Below are 13,139 nucleotides of genomic sequence, written 5' to 3' on the forward strand. Positions count from 1 at the left end.
CATTTGAAATATTTCATCTTTCAATTTTCTAGACCTACAATAATCCTGATATTTTTAAGAAGGATTCTTTCATCTGATCCCAATTGTTGATGACCCCACCACCTAGTCCCATAAACCATCTTAGAGCAGCCCCTTTTAATGTTGAGGGGAATAATTTCAATTTCCGGGGATCGGTGGTGTAATCATATCCCCTACACAACACATCGAATTCGAATAAAAATGCATCAGGATCTTCTGATGTAATACCATGAAAGGTTGGGATATGTTGAAGAGGGATAGCTTTCATGGGTGCATTTGCTGCAGTATCCACTATAGGATATTGTAATGTAGAGGTTTGAGTATTTGGCTGATTCTGAGCCATAGGATCAAATATGTGCCAATAACCTTCTGGGATATCTAGGAGGGTATTCCTAGGTTGAGAGGGAACGATTTTAGCAGGGATAGTTTTAATGGCACTTCCTTTATCTGGGATAAGAGGAATACCTGATGTTTGAGGAGATTGAATTCCTTCAACAATGATTTTCACAGCACTCCCCTTATCTGGGCTGTTTAATGGCTGATTTGTTCCAATGGAAGATTTTGGTTCTTCTGTTTCCCCTATTTCTCCTTCTCCTTCACAAAAGTTACTGAAATTCCCTTCCTGCAATAGTTCTAGAGTAGAATTTTCAATTTCCTGAAAGTCCTGCTCTTCAGTTTGACTATGCACCTCAACAAAGGCTACAGATGGTGATCCTGTGGCCTAAAGGGAACTAGTAGGCTACTTAGAAATGGTTTTCCTGAAACCTACTGATGGCTGAGATTCTAATAGATTTCGTCTATGAAAGTTGTTCGGCCAAGGGTCACCGGCCCCTTAGCTTTTTCAGGTTTGGATGGAAGCTTGATATTCTTTTCTGGTTTTTTCTACTTAGTCATGCACTCAAATAAACTGCTAAATTGTATTCAATCAAAGCAAAATCAAATCTGTTAGAAAAGCGGACAATGGAGCAGGGATTTTACATGCTCCGTACGCAGGTTCTTACCTTTCGTTTTTAAAATCCAACTCTTTCCTAGCACGTTTGTACACCACTCTGAAGAAACAAATGGCTACACTGTTTCCCCGGTAATGGCACCAAAATGTAGAGCTATAAAAAGGGTCTCTTTCACCTCTAATTACCTCACATTAATAGGTCAATCCGAGAATGTTTGGTTACTTCAAAGAGTGACTCAATCCGAGGCTATTTGTTAGAGTAATGCAAGTAGTACAGCGTCATACAAAATACAAGAGTAAATTGATGCTTGTCTATAACTAAGTTCCTTCAAATGACTAAAGCACACACTCTCAAAATATCAGTCAAGGGTCCGACAGCAGTAGTCCATCCCTTTGGAAACTGATGGAAAAGGAAACTAGAGCGTGGATCACGGGTCTGGGAGCAAGGCAGTAAATGCAGAGGCTCACTATAGCCACAGATCGCCTCTCACACCAAATGCAAGTAAATGAAACGGCAGATAGAAATGGAACGACAAATAGGAAATTAAACAGTAAATCTAGAAAGGAACATCAATTCTTAAAATGGAACTTCAATTCTGAAATGGAACAGCAATCACTATAACTAAACCTCGCGAGTAAAAATCAAACTTTAACCTATCAGCTCAAAAGCTCTTATCGTAATCAAAACTCCAATCTTTCATTCTCCAAGCAAATCACGCAATCCACTAAAGGAACAACAATAACTCTCAATTATGGAACAACATCTGAAAGTCATACACACATAACATTCTAAGAAAGTAATCTGAATTTAATCCCAATCATCAGCAGGAATTATAACTGTGTTTCCAAATGGAACAGCATGAATTCTGAATCATAAAGAACACACCTTTCAGATAATTACCTTAACACACATACTTAGCATAGAAGCTTCATAAAACAAGGATAACGTTGTTTAGTTGAATCTAATAAGATTTCATCCACTCTGAAAGTATTGATAATATAATGCAGAGTCAATGGAAAGAACATTAATGAACGAATCTTAGCAGAGCATGTGATGTAACTTATAAAGCATATCAGATTACCAACTAGTGACGATAAGCAAACCACGCAGAAATCAAATCGTAGTGATACAAAAGCAAGTGTCCTCCAGGGTCGGGCCCTTAGCCTCAAGGGTACACTGCTTTAAGCTAATCCAGACGCGAAGATGAGATAATCACCAAGTTTATATTAATGCATAAAACAGAAAGTACAATGAGCCAAGTTCAACGAGACTCGATGATCAAAGTTAAGTCTTTAACAAAAAGTTACATAAAAGCATCTCCCCAGACTAACAGTGCCGTCCCTTTATATAAGGATAATGGCGGAGATGTCTAAGTGATAAGATAAATAAAGCAACGATCCCTCAGGATCAAAGATCCTGAGGGATTCACAAAACTGTTAATCCCTAATCACTTCTTTCTCTTCCGCCGAGCTGGTGCCCTTTCCTCCTTTTCCGGACCGGTTTGCTTCAGCTTGATTTGCCTCATTTGCACTCGGTCCTTCGTCAAAGGGACAATAGATACCCTATTCTTATCTTCTTCTTTGGAACAACAGCTCCTCGTTTCTACCCTCTCCTACACAGGAGAATGACAATTATCAGTGGATAAGTCTTTGCATACTAATTCCACGTATTCTACCACAATTCTCTATTGTTTTCCTCATTCATGATGTAAAAGATTCATAAGTCCTACTGAAAAGACACTAAAATGATCATTAAAAACATACCTTTTTAGTACTCCACACAATGTGCCTTAAGGATCAGTGGCTCCAATTTCAAATCAAAACTCTGGCCCAGAGAGGCACAATACCTTTTCAGGATTATGGTCAATTCATGGATCTATGTGGTCATAGTTCAGCTGAGGACAAAGTGAAGCTAGCAATGTTTTATTTACACAACATGGCCCTTACTAATATAAACCTATGGGATCCCAATGTTGTGTTAGGAGACTTGCAGCTGATGGCCATGACATCTTGGATGAGCCATGAAGAGAAAAGGGTAGCAGAAATCCAGAAAATGATGGCAAAAGAGTTGAATGAACCTCTGATGATTAGAGCAGAGCCAGCAAACCCCATGGCTCTCATCTATGCCCTTAAACACCTTGCAACTAATCCTCAAAGTGTCCCCAAATATGTTGATGAGCAGTCCCAGGCTATTGCACATTTCGAGGACATGGAGAGATTGTTTGGAGATGACTGCATTCATGCCTACATGAGAAGGTGGAAAACATTGCCACACAGCCTACAGATCAGGTAGTATCACTCTGCAAATAGGATGAGGGAAGCCTTGAGGAGAGTGCCATTGTATAAGAACTCAATGCAATGCTTGAAGGCCAATTGGATTGGCCTCAAATTCAGTCCTCCACTGCTACTAGGACTACTGGAGGGAGTAAAAGAGGAGGAAGAACAAAAACAATGGGAAGAGGTAGGTAGAAAGGTAGGAGAACATGATAAAGAGGAAGATATCATATCAGAAGCATGAGATGTTAGGTAATCTGTCATAGCCATCAAAGATGAAGAGTTAGACTAGTTGCTCAGAGGATGAGCAACCCATTCAGTAAGGGGGTGATGATGAGCCCCAGAAATGGGTAATTATATGGGGCTCATTTTGCCTCTTAATTCAACTTAATCCACCATTCTAATTAGTTTATTGCATGTTTTTTATTATATTTATGCTTATAGAGTGAATTGGGTTAGTCATTTTGCCACGTAGTCTAATGTGTGCTTTATTTAGGTTTTTTGGTCAATTTTGGACAAAGTCAAAGGATTTATGAGCAAATGGCAGCAAATACAAGGGGAATAGGGAAAAGGATTTGTAAGGGGGAGTATCCCTCATTTATGAACCCTTTTCTTGAATCCTCCATCAGCAAATCGGAGCACGAGCGGCCACCTTGATGCATCCAAAGGGCAACCGAGCAAGTAAAGAAGGACTGCTATTTATCTCCAGTTCTGGGAAGCCAAGCTCCTTGATTTTAGGAAGATTTTTGGGGGAATCCATTTGTATAAATAAGGGGGCTTAGAGCCTCATTAGGTTAGCCAGTTATTAGTAGAATTTTCACACTTTTGTGCAGCACTTGTTCAGCTCATTTTCGTGCTCCTTTCTCCCTTTCTGGGACTATGATTTGAGTTCAAGGCACTACTGCTGCCACCAAAAAAACAGTTTTTCTCTCCCATGCAATTTCTAGTGTCATGACTCGATTTGGAAAGATTGATGTATTGCATCAGATTCAGTTGCCTAGATCATTTCCTATTCTTTTACAATAGATCTCTCTACATGCTCTTTTGTTCAAGGGTTACTGTTCATCATTTTTTGTTTGTAGGTCAGAAATTAGGTCAAGCTAGAGAAATTTCTATTTTCATGATATAGTTAGTCCTTTCCTTGATCAGTTTTTGTAAGTAAATGTGCAGATCTATTGTAGGACACCTCAGCTCACCATACATTCTTAAAGAAGCCAGCACCAACTCACTTCTCATAGATTTCCCAAGTCATTAGCAAAATCTCACCAATCTGCCCTAATTTCTGTGTTTTTCTCCATAAGCTTCCCTCTTGCCATTTGAACAAATCCAACCATCATGTTCCCTCTTGATATTTCTTGACAAGCTCCAGAAATCTCAGCACCATCATCTAGCCTTTAGTTACCCTTTCCCATCATCTTTCCACCTTCAAAACCTCCAAAAACAGCTCTCGGCCTCCTCCTGTAGATCCTCCTGTAGATCCCCTGCAACCTCCTGTAGAATTTCCTGTGAGTGATTCTTCGAAGTTTGATTGCAAGGGAAGTCTTCAGAAGGGTACTAGGAGCTCCTTTAGGACCTCTCCACACCTTCCTCCACCTTTGAAAAAACCAAATCCATCTTCTTTCGCCACCAAACCTCTGCACAATCACGATCAGATAAATTACAAGCATAATAATTTAACATAAACACACTCAAAAAATACAAAAAGATGTTTCATTCTCATTTCCTTTCAAAAGTAGCTTGAATAAATGAAATTTACCTTTTCAGTAGTCAATGGCACTCATTTCATTAGTTTTCATCTCTTTTTCTGCAAAAGTAGGGTTAGTTGGAGAAATTAGGGTTTGTTAGGGTTTGCGTTCCATTCCAGTCTTCCTTCTCTTTCTGCAAATAGAATAGCCTCTCCAAAATTAGCTTTCTTTCATCATGATTAAAATATTCTTCTGTAAATTCATAGAAGCTAGCTTGAGCTGCTAGTGATCTTGCGCCAGCTAACCAAGTGATAGCCTGCAGTAAGAGCTAGTACTTGTGCATACAGCACCGTCACTTTCAAGTTTGTTACAAACTACCAGGTTGATAAAAGTAAAGTAGGAAGCCCCAGGAGTTGCAGCATTATTGCTATAATACTGGTGCTCACCAGGAAGTTTTCCCCTCCTGTAACTGTTGTGTTGTTCCTTCTTCTCTTCTTGTAGGATTTTCTCTTCCTCTTGCAGCATGCTCTGTATATCTTGTAGCATGCTCTATTTTTCTTGTAGCTTCCCTTTTCCTTTTTGTTGGAATGTGGGAGGTGTCTTGGGTTGTTTAGAGAAGGTTTATCTAATGGTAGTCCTCCTTACATATGCTATCATAGTCTTTAATATCTCTACAAGAGAGGCGAACTCCTCAACTTTCCTTTCCGTGGGTCTTAACTCCTATTTTTTACTTAGGGATTCCTCAATTGTAATAGTAGCCTTTGTGGGATTTTGAGCCCTCCCCTAATTAATCCTGGTGCTTTTCCTAGTTTTTAAGTAGAGGGGGTTTTTCCTTTGTCTTTTCTTTTTAGGTTTGATTTATGTGCTCAAGGTAGCTACGGTGGCAGTTACCCCTTTTTCAGTGGGCCCTGGAGAAAAATGCATTTTCTCTGGGGATAACTCTTCTTATTTAGATGTAGTGGATTTCTCAAGGCTTGGTTCTTCCTGCTACTCCTCCTCTTCTTCTTCATCTTTCTCTTTCTCTACTTCTTCTTCTTTCACTATTTCATCCTCTATTTTCTATGCCTCTCATTCTTCTTCCTCTTCGTACCATTCTCTTCCTCTAGCACTAGAGGTTGGGGTCTCTCTTGAAGTGAGGGTTTGAATTTCAATGAAGGATTCTCTATCCATATGCTTGAATTTAAAATAGAGAACAGGGATCTTTAGTGTATTCAAAGCATCTTCCACTATTAGTTTGATGAGGCCATTGTAACACCCTCCTCCCACATCTACCCAAGAAACCATACAATCGAGGTTAACATGCAATGAGAGGCCACTATGATAAGACTCAACCTCCTAGGTAACCTTAAGGAAATGGAGTTGACAAAACAAGACCTTACAGACCTCCCTCAGGGGCTTCAGGACCCCTAGGAGCTAATCCACCACTCCATGTGCCCAACCCCTCTGTTAACCGAGCATTTCAATAAAATAAACCCAAATTTGCTCCCATGAAAAGGCATGCATGTGATTGGAACCCTATAGTCGCTCCCACAATTCTTGTAAGGGAGAGACTATAGTCTTTTTGAGCCAGTTATGTGCAAGAGACTACGAGATTTAGGCCACATTTTCAGGGATACTCTCCAAACAAATTTATAGAACTTGATGAAACTTTAAAATATAATAAATGACACCAAGCCAAAGCATCTAACAAAGAACTTGATCAAGGGCTTGAACTAACCAAGCCTAACCATGATAGACATTTTGTTAAACACATCTTCAATATGCAACCTACAAGCGTAAATAATAGATCTGAGCATAAGGGTCTCATACTTATTTGAGATTCACCATTAAGAAATATTTCCTTATCACTTTAACTGTCATTCCATCCATTAGGTCATATATACATTGCTCATTTGTTTATAAGTAAAAACATGATGAGAGCCATACATAGTTTTTTTCATAAAACATATACATGACCAATATAATAGGGACAAAAATATCAATCAAATAACAACCATATACACTAAATATAATACATAGTAATACGCATAGAAATACCAGGAGAAATAACCTTTCATTAATGATGAAAAATCCAAACCCCAGTTGGGACTTCCATGTTCTACCCACCCATAGAATGGATGAGCCAAATCCCTTTTCAGTCATTCACCCTCATGCCATATTCTAAGAATGAATTTGGGATCTCATAGAACACACCACTCAAAAACCATCAAGGGATTCCAAAGGCCATCCACCTCAACCCATTAAATTGTGATTCCACCTCACGGTCATACATCACCAAAACCATCATCTGGTCGATCTCTATGCCAACCTTCTACGGCTCCAGAGTGTTTGTTTCAACCCAGCTCCTAGGAATACTAATTGAACCCGCGATTGTTGCTCATATCTAGAGCATTTTTCAGACCAAGGATTGAGGACTAGTAACTCAACCCAAAACTACATCTAGGCTTCTAGAGTGTTTTCCAACCAAGGCTTCTAGGACTAGTAACTCAACCCACCAAGGAATTCCAAAACTTTTGTCCAACCAAGGCTTCAAGAACTCATAACTACCCCCAAGTTGTTACATGGCTTCTAGAGCATTTTTGCTACGAAGGCTATGGCGCTAGTAAGTCAACCCAAGCCATTACAGGGCTTCCAAAGCATTTGTCCAACCAAGTCTTCCAAGAAGTAATAAATCAACCCAAGCTAAGGAAAAATGAGAACCAACCAAAACAAAACAAGGAAATAAACCTACAATCTCCATGACTATCTAGGAAATGGCAAGGCTAGGAAAATCCACTGTCAATCCAGGTAATCCTCCATGCTAGTGACAGATCATAACCAAGAAACCACATGAATGTGCCATGCATGACAAAACTGGGGAGGAAAACATACATACAACTTGGTACACGCAATCAAAACTTTTGTAGTTGTTGATCTGATGCCCTCTTGTGCTTTCCTAATCTTCCTTTTCCTTCTTTCTCAAAAAATCCAACTATTCCACACCCACCAAGAGTGCTCCAAGAAAAATATATGTATCCAAGAGTATGAGAGAGAGAGACAGAGTAGGAGAGATCTCCATCAAAACCTTTCAAAAGCTTACATTAACTAAGAGCTTGCGAACTGATCCTTAGAAGCCTTTCTATTAATGAGGCCTCTATTTTCTTCATTTCCCATTATTTTCCTTCATTTTCCTCCTCACATGCAACCTGCAACCTTTGATGTTATTTTTCTCCTAATTTCCATTATTTTCATAAATAAATTCCATTGAATTCCTCAGGCTTGTCGAAACCTTAGCCAATTCATTTTCCAATTTCCTTAGCCATAATGAACCTAATCAACACCCACTAGGATGTTTCTCCCACCATTCAGCTTGGAATTCTAGTCTCATCGACCATGACCTTATATATTTTTCACATGGAATTTTCACTAGGGATTTTATAGCCATGGTGGCCTAGGTGTTGATGCTTTCCCTCTCTCACCTATTGGCTCATGTCCTTAATGGTCTACGAGAGAAAATAAGGTACATTGAATCTTTGGGATAGGGGAAATTTTTCTTGAAATATTAGTTCATGGAGCAATATAAAATGGTAGCCATAGAGTAAACTTAGTGTTCCTTCACATGAGATGAAGTTGAGGATATGATAGGCCACATAATCCAAGGGATAGGGTAGGATTTCCCTTCTGAATCAATTTTTATCTTTAATAGGTTTCTCATTAATAGTGAAGAAGTTCTTTTTGGAAATGGCACTGATTCTCTTGCCTTCACTCCTCCATCGGATCCCTAGGGGAAGGTTTGTCACCCTGCTAATTAGATCTGGACTGATGGAAATGTTTAATCCTCTTACCATAATGGTGGCACTATCTCTTGTCTGAGAGTATAGGGAAATGTAAAATTCATATGTAATGTCATTGTCATATTCTTTCAGTAGCTTAGAGAAACCTAACCATTGATTCCTTCTAAAAATGTCTAATACAAGACGCTGAAGATGAACTATTTTAGCGTCTATAGGCTCCCTTCTATTGAATCCCCATCCCATCTATTCTATTATTTTCAAGTAAGTGTAGGAGGGTTGCTTCATGTAATAGCTCCGATTTGTAATTAAATTGGAACAAAGGGTTGGAATCTCTAGTTGATGACAATTATGTATATTCCCTCTAATCTGTAGCCAAAAAAATTCTTTCAATTCACAAAATGACTACTATGACTTGTAGAAGTTAGGGTACACCAACATGTAAATTATGGGTAGATGAATGAGAGGGGCCACTTACTTTTCATGACATGGTCTGGGATAAGGATAATTGGAGACCAAATGGACCCTTGGCAGTGTTCTTTCACCCTTTGAGGCTTCCTCTAGAAATTTCTTGGGCTTCCTTTAGCACCCACTCTCAGTTATCTGATCTTGATTGGATTGACAGTACCAAGTTGCATGATGACTCATAAATCACTTTTTCTTCACTGACTGAGGGTGGCCATGTTAACTCGCCACCTCCAGCTTATAAAAAATACGTTACCTCGACATTCATAAATTTTCATTATTTTACACATAGGGAGGAGCTGAGAGGTTTCCATACTTGTGCCTACCTCGTGCTTGATCTATGCATGTTGGAGTGTTGGACCTTTGTATTGTTACCTAGGGAGTTGTCTTGTTGTCTTTTTCTACTCTTGCATATATTTTCTTTGCTCTTGTGTGCTTGATTGTTGTGGTTTCTATGTGTACAGGTCCTTTGCTGATATACCAGGTGTTGTCGCTATTGTTACAGAGTCCCTCTTGGAGTGGTAGATTTACTCATGAGATGGTATCATCCTCGCAACTTCATGTGAAGGAAAAAACTATGCTTCTCACTTTTCTCTAATGGTTGCACACACTTCTATAAGAGAATCCTATAACAACATGTTTCTTCTCTTCCAAGGTATTTTAACTTTAGGGGAGTGGTGAGAAAGAGTGTAGAGGACGTAGAGGATGATTTTAGGGCCCTGATTGAGTATAGTAGGGTTGTGCAAATGGAGGGAATGCACTGTATTTTTTCATAAATTTCCAGCATGAGATAAAGTTTAGGGTTAGTTTTGAAAGAAATTTACTTTTCTGTGAACAAGAATGTATAAAGGATGGATGAGTGGTGGATCAAGGTGGGAGGTCCTAATTTAACTTTATCAGGGTCATGCTTGGTGATTTTCTCATTTAGATTCCCTTCTTGTAGGTTTTCGGGACCTTCCTGTAGTGCTACAGGATCCTCCCGTAGCAATTATAGTCTTCCTATAGCAATCCAACGAGGGTCTAAAATTGTATTTATGATCCACTAGGATGGTGCAGAATGGTGAGGACATGGGTTTCATGGAGGATATGGAGTGGATGAAAACTTGAGGATGCTGCCGATGTAGCCCTGAAATTCGCCACCATCCTCAAAACCTGCAAAATCACAAAAAATATTACTAGACATGTTGTGGCTCCATGTCATGAAATTTCCCTTTTATTTTTCCTCTTTTTTTTTTAGGGACACATGGGCTACCTCAGGAGAGGTTTTCAACCTGTGTGCCTACCTCGAGCACCTCAAGGGAGGTTTTCACCGAGGGATATTTTAGTTTCTCCTTTTTATTTTTTTACTCATGGGATGCCTCAGGGAGGGTTTCAACCCAAGAATTGGCCTCAGATGCCTCCTAAAGGTTTTCATCCATGCCTTTTATCGTTTTTTATTTTATGTTCACAAAAAAATAATCTAGGAATGATGTACTTGGAAGCTATGACACTTCCAATCAAATTCACCTCTTTGCTGATGGTGCTAGTGAATTATTCCCTAGACGTAGGCATTCTATATAGCTTCAATCTATAGCCATTGATAAGAAAGGGAATCCCTTCCTCATCAAGGGTCCTAGTTTGAACAGCTCCATTGTCACGGAATTTCTCGATCAGATATAGTCCTAACCATATTGTCATCAATTTTCCATCGACTTCCTTGAACCTAGAGTCATATAGCAATGCCCAATCCCCTTCTTGAAAAGCATTATCCTCGATATTTCTATCATGCTAGACCTTCCTCTACAATTGGATAACTTCGGTGTGTAGGAGGGCCTACATTCTGAATTCATCCAAGCCATTTAATTAGAGAAACCTCTCCTCTTGCAGTATGGTGACATTTAAATGCAATTGGGCTATCATTCTCAAAGTATTGTACTCAAAATCAATAGAGAGAAATTCTTTCTTTCCATAGAGCAAATCATATGGGGTACTAGTAGTTGTTTTCACAGTTGTGTTATAGGCCCAAGCGGCCTCCACTAATCTATTTTCCCAATATTTTATGTTGTTTCTCACAACCTTGGTGAGGATGCCCTCCAATGTTCTATTTGTGACCTCTACTTGTCGTTTGGCCTGAGGATGATATGAAGTAGATTTTTTGTGCTTTATATGATGTTTCATTAATAGATTATTAATTAGATGTGATTTAAATTGAGCTCCTTGATTATTGACTATCTCTCTTGGGTTACCCAAACTTGCAGAACACATTATCCATTAATAATTCAACCACTTTCTCCTCTATTTCTACCTTGGTAGCTTTTGCCTCAACCCACTTTGTCAAATAATCATTGCACATAATGATGTACTTTTTCTGCCCTGATGGTGGATCAATTGGCCCAATGAAATCCATGCCCACATGTCAAATGGCTTCAAATCCACCTAATGTTGTAAGGGAATTTCACCCTTGGGGTTAGGTCTCTCCATTCTCTAGCACCGATCACATTGACTGGTGTAACTTCTTGCACCTTTGTGGAGAGTGGGCTAGTAGTATCCATATTGTAGAGCCTTTAAAATTATTCTCTCGGCCACTAAGTGACATCCACATGGCCCATCATGATAGGCTCACATGATGTGAAAGAATTCCTCTTCCCTAACACATATCCTTGAGATTTTATCTTTTCCCATTTTGAAGAGATTGCCCCCAATCCATGTGAAAGGGGGCTCTTCCTTACAATTCTGCTTTTCTCTCAAGATGCCAAATTTGGACGGAATTTTGCAGCAACTAGGTTGTTTCCTATGTCAAAAAACAATGAAGAGAGAACACAAATAGAAAATAAGTACTCATATGGAAGTTGATGATCAACCATCCCTTCATCACCTGCAGGCAAATCAAGTCTAGACAAAAAATCTGCAACTACATTTTCTTTACCTGGCTTTTCAATGATAGTTATACAAAACTACAGTAATCGTAGCAACCATCTAATAATTCTAGCATTCACATCAGGATTGTTCATCAAGTACTTGATAGCTACATGGTCAATATACACAAAATTTTGATATCCAGTGATGTAGTGTCTGAACTTGTTTGAAGGGTGTACAACAACTAGTTGTTCTTTCTCAGTTATAGTGTAGTTCAATTTAGCCTGACACATATTTTTACTAATGAATTAAATGGCATAAGGTAACTTATAATATATCTTGCCTAAAGTTTCTCCTACAATTTTGTTGGATCCTTCAGCATGGATATGAAAGGGAAGAGCCCAATTTTGGCCTCTAAGTATGGGTGTAGTGGTTAATTTTTCTTTGAAGACCTTTAGAGGCTCTTGGCCACAATCTGACTAACAGAATTCTGATTTCTTGGCCAACAATCCAAACAACGGTGAGGCTAATTTTTTAAATTCTTTGGTAAACCTCCTATGATATCCAGCTAAGCCTAAGAAGCTCCTAACATCCCTCTACTTTTGTGGAGTAGGGACCCTTTTTATGATGGAAATTTTGTTTGGGTTCAATTGTACTGCCTCTTGAGATATTGAATGGCCAAGGACAGTCCATGCATTCATCAAGAATTCAAACTTCTCAGGACAAAGCAAGAGGTTCATTTCAGTTCACTTCTTCATAATTTTCCCTGGGTTAGATAGAGCCTCCAAGAAGTCACACCCATATGGAGTGAAATCATTCATGTAGATTCTATAGTGTCATAGACCAGCTCAACAAAGATGCTTTGAACTGTCCTTTGAAAATTGACAAGGGCATTAGATAATCTAAAAGGAAGGACCTTCTAAGAAAAGATACCCCAAGGACAAGTGAATGTAGTTTTGTCTTGGTCATCTAGGCTGATCTAGATTTGATTGTAACCACTGAATCAATCTAGGAAAGAGAGGAGCTTCTTCCCTGCAAGACCATCTAAAATTTGATCAATGAAATGTAAAGAGAGATGGTATTTCTTAGTTACTCTATTAAAATATTTGTAATCCACCTAGATCCTCCACTTTCCATTCTTTT

The sequence above is a fragment of the Pinus tabuliformis genome, chromosome X, assembly GCF_031772625.1.
Source record: "Pinus tabuliformis cultivar Carrire ecotype Pingquan chromosome X, CPIR1, whole genome shotgun sequence".
Lineage (NCBI taxonomy): Eukaryota > Viridiplantae > Streptophyta > Pinopsida > Pinales > Pinaceae > Pinus > Pinus tabuliformis.